Raw genomic sequence first — 12,165 nt, forward strand, 5'->3', positions numbered from 1 at the left:
TCTCTAATCCATTAAATACATGTTCTCAAATGACCTTTTGCTACTAGAAAACTCACCAAATTAAAAAAAGGGATCCCTGCCTACTCAGCCCTGGACCTTGTCATTGTGACTCTCACTATAATGGCATTTAATGCCATTTAATACTAAATGTTGTAACAGAGTTTATCATTAAGGTCACTTTTACAGGACTGAGCCATCGATGCATTTCAGCAGTTGCCTTTTCTCATAGAACAAATTATGTCCAAAAATGCAAAGTATTCTCCTCTTCCAGTAACAGAGGGTCCTGCAACATTAGAGAACCGAGTCTTATCGATAACACTCTCAGCTACACAGGAAAAAAGAAAGCTTCCTTAGCTACAGTGTAAAGTACCATTTACTGCCACAAGGGAACGTCTGGAAATGCCAGAGCTCCTAGAGCATGCTGGCTTAAAACAGGAGATACAAGGTCCTGAGGGGGCAATTCATGACAACTTTCCAACCTATGGAATGTTTCCATGGGGAGAAAGGGGGAAAGAAGGAATGTGATTGTGAGTTAAAAAGCAGTGTTGTAATCTGAAGGGGAGATAGGGTTTGGCTGATGGTGGCTGACGACCTTACCCTGGGTGTGGCACTACTGGAGAAGCACTCCTGTCTTGAAGGGAATCCAGCAAGGGTACAGCTTGAGTGCATGATAACAAAAAACGCTGAAGAAGTAGCAAAGACTGATAAATGAAGAAACTGCTTTTCCCAGCTGCACCCTAATGCAGGTCCTTCTAATTTCCTTCTAAAAAGGGGAAAATGAGAGGAAGAGAAGGAGGAATGGGACTCTTTCTCATTAAAATCCTTCCTTAGGCTGCCAACTATACACCCACACTCCAAGTGCCTATTTGTGTGCCGTGGCTTAAGAACATAGCACAGGAAACCCAGGGCTCTTACTTGCATGTTGTCTGAGTGGACCACCAAAGCTCTAACCCAAAACATGCCTGCCTTTGCACTGACCCTTGCAGAGGGCGATAGTCACAGAGACAGCAGTGTAAAAACTGTAATGTTAACCTCAGTACCAGGAATGTGGTTACTATTAGTGGGATTTTACCCTCCCTTTTACTTCACACCCAAAAGACACTTCCTTTGCCTTTGAAGCAGGAGCCCTTCCTCCTGTCCTGCTTCCACACACACATCCTTGCTTTAAGTCTGCTCACAGAAGAAGGGAAAGAAAAGGTGCTAGACTACCGTCAAATTAGACAGAAAATGGGGGGGGGGGGGGGGGGTTTCTTCTCATGGGAAAGGCCTAATATTTTTCAGCTAGCCCAAATATGTTCTACTGAATATCCTAGTTATAACTGAACTTTTCAGAGGAACCTAAAGATTTTCTTATAAGCAGTTATTCTAAATTGAGTTTGCTCTCTTTCAAAATCATATGCACTAGTGCTATCAGAATTATGGTATACAACTTTTCAATATTCCTACACTTGAGAAAAGTCGAGTTCCTCTTAGCCTGCTCTCTCCTACCACTCTTTAACTTCTTTTTCTCTGACAGACAGAAAAGCAGCTTAGTGAAAGTTCTGCAACTCTTCTTACATTTTGATACTTGTATTTCTTTTATGTAGTTGGTTTCAAAGCATACCTGGTTTTAGTAACCTTCTCCAGTAAAAATAATGCTTGTATCTAAGCTGAATTCGAAATGGAGGGCAGGCTGCCTGTGGAAAATCTCCTCTTGGTCTTATGAAAAATAAAAAAGTCCTTTTCTGGGTCTCCTGTAGGTTAGTCCCCCAGCTCTAAGTGCACAACCCTATGCTGAGCACAGCTAAAGCCTAATTTCAGGCACCTGACCCTCACAATCCAATCCAAACTGCAGCTCTCCATTAGTTGCCTGAACTTCCTATCTTACGGATGGAGAGACTTGTGTCAGTACCATAATCCGCATGGTAAGAAAAAAGCCACCAAAATTGGCTGTGAGAGCTATTTGTTACACATGCCTTTATAAAGGGGAGTGTAAAGACCTACCTGGACAGGCACTGAGACTGCGAAGTGCATCAGCAAGCAAGAAGGTCTCAAGTGACATGGGAGCCTTTAGGATGAAAGAGATACACCAGGCTCAAGGTGTGAAGAAGTACCTTCTTGTGACCACCTAACACTTGCTGCTACTAGGAAAATCACCATGTTGGCTAGAAGCAACAACCAACCTGGCGAGACTTGTTCAGAGGAGAGGTGCACAGACTTTTAAAATTTTCTATTCTGTCTGGTATCACTACTTTATTCTCTTTCTAATTTAAAAAAAAAAATTGTCTTTTATTTCAATCAAAATCAAATTCAGGGTTGATTTTTTGGTTTTGGTTAGTTGAAGTATTTTTTAATTAAAAGTCCTTTGTTCACTTTGTGAGGTCAGTGCTGGGAAGAGATCTAGCCATGGCCAGCAAAAGCTACCAGTATGTTAATCAGTGGGAAATGCTAAATAATGGGAACAGTTTTTAAATTTTTCCGACTTCACATGATGTAGGTTCTTTGTTAACAAGCCTGAGTCCTGCCATACTCCCTTATTTCTTAAGATGCTCTTTCTGCTAATACTGTCTTCTGTGCACCAGAAACTAGTAAGAAACTAATGGGCATAGGGAAGATCCAAGTTAATTCACTTTCCACCTTGATAAAGAAATGGAGACTCTATCTATTCATAGGAGGCTGTATTCTGATCTTTGCCTGTATCCAACACCAGAAAATCTTAAGATATCTTCAAAACCAAAGGGAAGGCGGTACCTCATTACAAACCAAAATTGAAGCCCCTAATTAAAGCCTGAAGAGGGACAGTTCACATTATCTCCAGTCAGTTAGCTTCAAGCTGCGCTTGTACCTAGGAATAAATTCACACAAACTGAGCTTACCAGCTTCCCTCATACATGAATATCAGCCCACTTCCAGTCACAAAACATATAATTTTTTTCCCTTTTAATTTACTGCCGTGTCATTGAACATAGCTGTTGTGAATCCCACTTTGAAGATTGCTCCCACTAACCGTGCATGCAGCCTTGACTCCTAACTCTAGGGTGAGTCAATAGTACCAAGGTGCCTAAAAATTAAAGGTCCCTTGATGGTTTTAGCTCACAGCACTCAGAAGTACAGTTAAACCCTGGCAGCTATGAGGATTTAGACATCCCTGATGATATACGGCAAAAAGGGGTTTTTAAAAAGTTCTTAAAGATAGTTGAGAATAATCTGTTATTGTCTGGAAGGTACTCAGATAGTCCACATGAGAAGCAATCAAAATTTGCTTATTAAACACTTTATACTAAGAATTAAATCTCTATAAATCTGAAAACAAGCAGCTTGGCTCAAACATGGGGTGTTGGAGACTCTTAAATTATACAGAGCAATTTCTCCTTCTGTATGTTTTTCCTATGTATTTAATCTAAATAATTTTTCAGTTATCATTGTGCTCAGATTGCACTTGGTAATGTACATAGTAATTGAGCTCATCAGTAACACATGCTGCATATGGAGCTTTTCTATCTGCCATGTACCAACAGTACACACATTTGTCTTAGATCTTAATCCAGTCACAAGGGCAAGAAAATCTGTAAGTATAGGTTTTAGTGTTCACAATCCTGTTAACGTTTATACCTATATATGAACTTGAGTTGTCCTTCCAAGAGAACAGATAGAGTTGATGACATAAAAGCAGTCTCAAAAAAACCGCCAACACCTTTTCAGCCACAAAATATCTCCTGCATAATAATGAAAAGTACTTAAAACACTTCCAGTAGTGCCTCAGTAGTTAATGCACTTCTCTATCCTTAGCTTAAGGATATGGCAACATATTTACTTTGGAACAATCCTTTCAGGTCCATGCCCTTGGTGAATGATACAGTGCTAAGCTGGACGGCTGCTGCTGCTAAACAACCACCTGAAAACAAAAAGAATAAAAGATGGTTTAACTGCAATCTTGTGTAGATGGTGTTGTCAGGCTGTCTCCCATGCAATACAAAGTACACAGCTTTGGTCAACCCATTGAAGGTGGTTTCCCCACTTTCTCTGACTGTCTTGAAGCCCTAGTTTGTTCACCTTCACAGAACCAGTGCTGCTCTGTACCCTAACAGGTCTTCTAAGACACTGATTATATGAGTTATCAGGAGAATGGTGACAGGCAGGAATATGTGTGTAGGAAGATTATATTAAGGCACATGAAAAAAAGTTGATAAAATTCAGGAGGGGAAGAAAGGACAGATGGATTTTTTAGCAAATACTGTTGCTTCACATCTCCTTGGCTCCATAAGGGAAAACATTTTCTACTAAAAATAGTATCTGGACTGAAAAGGTACCAATCTATATGAGGGTGTAAAATGAGGTGTGAATTATTGAAAAAGGCAACTCAAACTGTGTTTGCCAGAAAACAGCCACCATATCATACCAGGAGGACGGGGGTTAATCTGGTGGTAAACACAAGGTACATGCCTTGGGAAAAAGATTTGAACAGCAGAATACCTAAATGATGAGGTGAAAATATGGCAGCTGCACCTTCAACAACCTACTGAGCACAAAAATATTGGTATAGTATTTCCATTTACTGCTTAGAGCTCTACTTGGGTTTGTTGCTTTGTTGGGGTTTTTTTGTAAACAACCCTCTTTAGCCTTTCTACTCTCTTTCTGTTCCCAGGCCAGTTAAAGAACTGTTTTCTGGCCAGCAGGCTTCTGCCTGAAGAGGAACTATGTGGGTAGATACACAAATAATCAAGCACACACACCAAACCAGGTAGATATGGAGCCTGTACATGCCATGGAACTATGTATGTATGCTGTTTTTATGACAACCTTGGTGTCTACCTTTTGTGCATTAATCTGTCTCCTCTGGCACTGGGACTGAGTTAAGCATGACTTCATCTTGGTCAGATGCTTCTAAGTTTTGATGAACAGTGTTTCAGACCCAGAGATGAGTCATACAGATATTTGTAAGTATGCTACGTAGACCCAAATTCTTAAGGGTAGGAACATATCTAAATTCTTACGTAATTTCAATAGAACACGTGGACAGAGAAACCTTACTAATTAAGATTTTTTATTTTTTATATCAACTATGGAACTGCAAGGAGTTACTCTCAGGTATCAGAAGCAGCCAGGGCTTTGGCTGGGTACCATTCCGAAAACAGTTTCCTTCAGGTCAAAATTTAGCCAATGAAATTAATATACTTCCTTGAAGCCAAAACCTCTGCTAGCATCTGTAGAGAGAGAACCACACAGTTGCCCCAGAGCTAGCAGTAGCTGCAATGGACATGCATACAGGGGACTGGCAAGTGAATGTTATACATACTGCTGCCTGTGGTTATGAGAGAATTAAAAGCATTTGCTGTGATGACATTTTCATTAACAAGTTTCCACTTTGCTCACAAGGGAATATAAACCAGTTGTCTTCACTGGAAGAATCGCATCGTGTGATCAGGAAAACATTGGAAAGGAATAGACATAACATGGATGAATTTAATTTTAGAAAAGTTACATAAAGACTGTGGGATATTCATGGGAAAGGCTATTCAGATTCTTTCCTCCTCTTGAAAGGAAAAATCTCCCTGTGGTGTAGGTTTAAGGCTCTGGAGTGGGCACACATTTATTTCCAGTTTCTTTAATGTAATTGATATAACAGAGAAGGAAGACTGTAATGGGAGACAGGCAGTGGTGGAGAAGGCAGTAATGACCCAGTGACAGATCCATTAGTGCCTGGCTGTGTCACAGAGAGAGGCAAGAGGGGAACCAGCTGTCACAAAGCTGAGAACTGAGCAAGGGAAGGGTGACCTGCAGCAAAACTAGTCTGTGTACTGGGGGAAGAAAGATATCAAAAACTTGATGAGCTACATGTCTTAAAGTGAAGGCATGTTAATATTATTGAAATAGTTGCTTTAAAAGAAGGTTTTCAATAGAAAAAAGAGGCAATCAGTTGTTAATCACAGATTCATTTTCATCTCCTTTCTCTAAGGATTTTCACAAACAAAGGAGATTCATTTCTAATTCCTTAGCAAAAGAATTCAATAATGTTCATTTTCTTTGTCTAGAAGCTGACACTGAAAATTGATGCTTTAGCCCTTCCCACTGGCTCCAAGGCTAGAGAGAGCAAGGAACATGACATGTCTTATTAGAGAATTCTGACTAACCTAAAGCTGCAAGGTGCATTCAAGAAATCTGCTTACTCTGGAGGTTGCATTAAAAACCACCACCACCACCAACAACAACAAAAACACAAAAAAGAAGAAAAATATAAAAAGATGATAAATCTGAGGGAGAGTTTTTCCCTTGGGGGTGGTCTGACTAAGAAATGACTAAGAGCTCTAAATGAGAAATTATAGTAAGCAAAAGAGCATCTTGGGGTATCTGCAAGCAATTGGCGTAAGTGTAACTTTTAGTTAGGCCGATGACTAACATGCACATCACTAAGCACTTTGTATGGCATGGCTTTTCAGGTCAGCTCGTGGTGTGTAGGCTCACACTCTGGAAATCTCCATGAAAACTACAAAGGTAACGAAGGATGTGCAGGCGGAGGAAGCACTAAAAGTTCAGGAGTAGAATGATAGGGAATGATGGTGATATAAATCTAATTGGGTTGTATGATACATTGCTGTCCTAGAGAGGCAAGAAGTTCACATACTCTGAAAGGATAGCAGACTTCAATAAAATTCAGAACTCTCACAAGATATGGCAGATCTGGGGGAGATAATACATGGTGTGCTCATGTTTCAGGCTGTTGTGCTTGATTTATGAATCTGAAGGGATGGCTTGCACTAAGGCAATTGTCCTCATGGTTTATATGAGTTCAGTACCAAACTAAATATGCTTTTAGTTATGGATTTACCATAGCATTTCTTCATTCATCTCAACCAAACTGATAGGATGTGTAATACATATGGTTCCTTGTCTACAGTGTGTTTAAACCTAATACAACAGGGAGATGAAGACTATAATTTCAGTGGTTTACAGCCAAGACTGACTCTGAAACAAGAACACAGACCCCCAACTTTTTCTCATGGCATACTTTTGTGCAGGAAAATGCATTAGAAAGGGGACATTATTTTCCTGACACCTCCATCATTACTGGAACTCTCTTTCATGTGTCCATTTATTTTGAAAGGACCAGACCTAGGCTTTACACAACAGTGCAAAACATTGCCTAAAGGTGATCTTGTAAACCAAATTACATTGCACTTCAAATAACATTTTAAGAACTCCACTGGCTAGTTGAATGAGGAGGGTTGTTTATTATTATTATTATTACTAATGATGATGATGATGTACTCTTTGCTTCCTGTAGACATAGCAAAGGTACCACTTGAGACATGAGTTTGGGGAGTCACAAAAAAAAAATTCAGGCTGAGAAAAGTGGGTTCCCTGCTGCAAGTTATTCCTAATCTATCATTCCTCACCAATGTCACTGTGCAATTATTAGTACACGAATTCATCATCTGTGCCAAGCATGAAATTGGCACAACTGAGTATGATGTCTCACATTTGCATTTCTCCTCAATTTTTAAGCCTACTTAAAGTGTTCCTTTTATTGAGGGATGGAAGTAATGAGTATGTTTTAAAGGATAGCCTCAACTAACCCCTTAAGTAATGAACATGTTTTGAAAGATAGCCTCAACTAACCCCTGTAGAACAGCAGGAGTCAGGACTGAGAATCAGGCAAAAAATATCCATTGCCATGTCTAAGTGAGCAAAAAAATGTTAATCAGCTAGACTGAAGAAGCCCCTGTGATCTAAAACCACACAGCTCAGGACTCAGGATTGGGAGACCTAATATGAGGAGCTGTAATTCTTATTTTGACCATGCTGTTGAACAGAAGAGCAGTAGCTGAGGATTCTCGGGGTCACGTCACTCAGTCAAAACAACAGCAGGAAAACAAACCTCCTTCCTTGGACAGGATAAATATTATTTTCTCATTTACTGGTGCAAAACATTGGATTTTTTTATAAGTGTTCAGATTCCAGTGGAAGGACTTCTTTAAGCAGCAAAGTGTTTAAGTGCTTCATCCATACAGAAAAAATTAGCTTTTCACCTGGGATGATAATCCTTCCATTCACTCCCCATTGTCTCTTGTCTATTTGTATTATAAACTCTGAAAGAAGAGGGACTACTCTTTTCCACATATGTGTGCAACATCCCTCACAGTGTGTCTCCCATTTCGAATAGCACCTCCAATTCTAAATACAACTAAGCAACAGGAAATTTTAGAACTGCTCTGCAGATGCAAATGATTACTAAGGCCAGTCAGGACAGAATGAGAAACAGAAATTGGGATTTTCCACTCTTATTTAATTCACAGATTCATACACTTTCCAAGGAAAGGAGCAAGATGTCTTTTGGCAGTACGGCTTTGAGCATATTCTTTAATCTCCAAATAAATAAAAAGGCATTTTGACAAAGTTCAACCAAGAAAATAAAAATAAAACCTATAAAACTGTCTCAAGTTTGTGGATACTGTGAGCCTACTAAATGGCTGTTGAAATGACTGTAAACCTCTCCAGCGACTTCTGTGAACCCTCAGCAAGAACCTTTATGGACTCAAAGCCAGAGAGAGAGAGACTGGGAAGTTGGGGGTAACCTGTTTTGTACACATATCTAGCTCTGCCCTGGGATTCAGTTTCTGCACACGAAAGAGGGTTTAGGATAAAATAGAAGGGAAGCTCCCTCCCATCACTTCATTTTAACAGTCAGAGGAATCTGAGAAACATTCTTGTATGAAATAAATCCTATCCTCACTTACACCCATGCAAATGAAAGCAGCATTTGGCTGCAAGACAAGTGTATTTCTTAACTATTTTGAGTGCCATATGCTATATGAGTGCCATATGTTAGCCTTTCTTAACTATATATAGCCATTTCAAATGGTACACTGAGTAAAAGGAGAGAGCATTGCCCTGATCTCCCCTTCACCTCTCCTCAGATCTCTCCTCTCCCTCTTCTTTTCCTTTTCTCTTCCTCCTGCACTCCTCTCCGCCTACACTCAGCTTCCTTCATCAGACTTCCTACTATTTTTTATTTAAAAAAAAACAAAACAAAACAAAACCAAAAAAAAAACCAAACAAAAAAAGAAACCAAACCAAAACAACAACAAAAAAAGAAAAGCCCAAACCCCCAGTACTTTGTATTTCTAACAAACCTCCTCCTCCCCCTGTCCCATCTGACATCTGGTTCTATTCTCCCCCCTCCCTCCCTCCATAAGGCATACCGCCTGGGTTCCCATTTTGGTAAAGCTAGGGGGGTGCACCACACCTGTGGTAAGGGCAGTAGCTAAGGGGAAGGTAGTCAGTGATCCCACAATGCTCCACCCCATCGTCTCAGCTGCTACTCTCTTCTCACTCCCTCCTCCCTGCCACTCTCCCTCTCTTCAGGACCTCTAGATTTCTTCCCTTTTTTGAGCAGTTGGCTGAAAGTACATGCTTCCTTTCAGGGCTAGTTCAGCAGGTATTTTTCTAATACCATATTAGATTTTATTTTAAACCTCCTTTATTTCTTTCCCTTTACTTGGCTGGCACCAGGAACTAGCAAAATGAAGTGGGACAGCCTGACTCTGGCATAAAAACACTTAAGGTTTGAACACTCTATGCTGCAGGTTAAACAGCTTCCACTGCACTCCTGTGTGGGCTGGCACTCCCCAAAAGAGAGAAATCACCTCTAAGGAATTTCCCTGGCCCCCAGTCTGCAGCACCCTTTTACACAGTCTGGCAATCATAAACGTAGTGGAGAGGTATTTTCTCTTCCAGAAAAGCACATGGTATAAAGTAGAAGTGAACAGGCAGTGTCCAGAGATTGACACAACATAGAAAAATTGACATTACATAGAAACACACCGAGCATAAGAGGTGAAGGAGGAACCTGCACCTAAGAAGGACCTAAAAAAAGAACCCCATAACATCTGCCTGACTGCAAAGAAAAAAATTGAGATTTTTCATCAGGTTGTGGTTTAACATAAGCTCACCTATTTTTTTCTGTTGCTTTCTTTTCAATTTGGTTGTGGTAATTAATAATGGGAGATATTTTGATTGCTGCAAAGGAACAAACACTTGAAAATGTTTTTTCCTTGTAATCCACAACTCCACAAATCTATCCTTGGAAGTAGTGTGGTGAAAAAGGAAATAAATGTTTACAACACAAGGGAAAAGCCAGGCCCACTATGTTACAAATGTCCCTTCACAACCCATACCAAATAAAGCAGAGAACAACAAGTATGTTGTTGTTCTAAGAAAGGAATATTAAGGCAGGGTAAAATTCAACTCTCTACGCATAATCAGAACAAAATTATTTCAAAATTTATGCTTTTCTTAGCATAGGTCAAGATCCGTGTGATTTAAGGTTTTTGTACCACATAGGACTAGATACCCCTGTTTTCTACTTTAAATATTTGCAGGCTGCTGGTGCCCTCCAGGACTTGTCAACTCCTGAGAGCAAATGTGAGCTCAGCTAAACAGGCTGAAGCAACAGCTCTGCTCCAGCATTCTAACCCAGCTTAAAGCCCTCCACCAGAGCCCTCCTTCCCCCTCAGGAGCTGGAGCCCTTGAGGAAAAATATGTTCTCTATAAGCAGCAGTTCTGGGAAGAGGGAAACACCACAATATGTTGGAACCCAAACTGGATTGGTCTCCCTTCAACTGACCCCAATGATTTGTATAATACACCACAGAGCAAGAACACTCACCTGAATATCACGTTCTATTGAGGTTTAACTTCAATTCATACATTTCAAGGAATTATATTACATTACATGTAGCTCATGTATTTTCAAAAAATATTGCAATTTATGTTTTGCATGTTTTATTGCCTTATAATTATAATCCAACAGTGCCATCCACTGCTTCTCCAAATAAACTTTGCTTACAGTTTCTTCCTGAAGTTGTCTTTTGTAAGTCATGGCACTATAACCGAACAGTTTGACAGTGTATACATATAGAGTATATACGAATGTGTGGCCAGATGTGGGGATAAAAAACTTAAAGAGAAAAATCACAATTGTAATCTGGTGATGTTCATAAGGGATTACCAGAACTGTCAAACAAAACCTTTCTGGGCTGTAGATAACACCACGTTTCATAGTTAGAAAAACCACACTCCAAAGTCATACAGAGAAAGCTGTGTGCGTAATTGTATAATACTTCTTGAAGTCAATCCAATAAAATAGTGCCTTTCAACTCAAACTTTCCCCAAATATAATCATCAGGCCTAAGGGAACAGAGCACCCCATGCTGTGAAATACCAAGTAATTCTTGCTGACTCTTCAGGATTGCTACTTTGGCTGACAGCGACCATCACCCCAAAGTACCATAATCTCAATGCAATTTTCTGATATGTCCTGTGATGGTTGGGCCTCCAGATGTATTGAATCATGTGAAGATTGATAAAGATGCATTGAAGAAAGTGGCAAGCATTTCCCAGGACACCACTAATAGTATTGCCTTCCCAGCAGGAAACTGTTAAAACATAGCCTGAATTCAATCAAAGCATTGCTATTTTCTCGTATTTTGTATGTGCCTGCATGTCATATATCAGATGTTGTACATGCATGTATACATACAGATACACATTTTCATCGGTCAATACGCAAGTACCTACATGTCCTTCCACAGACACCTATAATAATACAGAGTAGCATTTAGGTGTACATAGTTCTTAAATAGTTCTTAAAATTTTGCTTCCAGCTCTGTAGTTGGGAGCTCTAGTTAGCATCTTTTACTTTTGTCAAACCAACACAAAGTAAAAACTTATGTAAATGGCCAACTGAACATTTCTCTTTTATGAAAAATCCTTACCATATGGGCCTACAAAGGTTTTCATGGTAGGACATAAAAAAAGTTACAAGTCAAACATTCACTGAATCAAAAAATCCAGCAAGTGACCTACAAGGTCATTCCCAGTTACTAAAAGGCATTATTATCTTTCATTCTATGTTCAAGTTGGATCTGAATTTGGGGGACACTAACAAATGCTGCATTAAGAAGTAATTCTGTCTCTGCCATGAAAACTTGATGCTAGAATAACACAGTTAAGCACAATTCACAGAAGGAAGTTTCCAAATCAGTGAGCAACTAGATTGAAAACAAACACCAAAAAAATACTCCAATTAAGGTTTTTGTGTTGTACTGCAGAAAACCTTACAGGCAGGGAACTACATCTGGAAATGAATCAGCAGCCTGAGTGTCAATAACAGACAACTATTATATA

The sequence above is a fragment of the Aphelocoma coerulescens genome, chromosome 2, assembly GCF_041296385.1.
Source record: "Aphelocoma coerulescens isolate FSJ_1873_10779 chromosome 2, UR_Acoe_1.0, whole genome shotgun sequence".
NCBI lineage: Eukaryota > Metazoa > Chordata > Aves > Passeriformes > Corvidae > Aphelocoma > Aphelocoma coerulescens.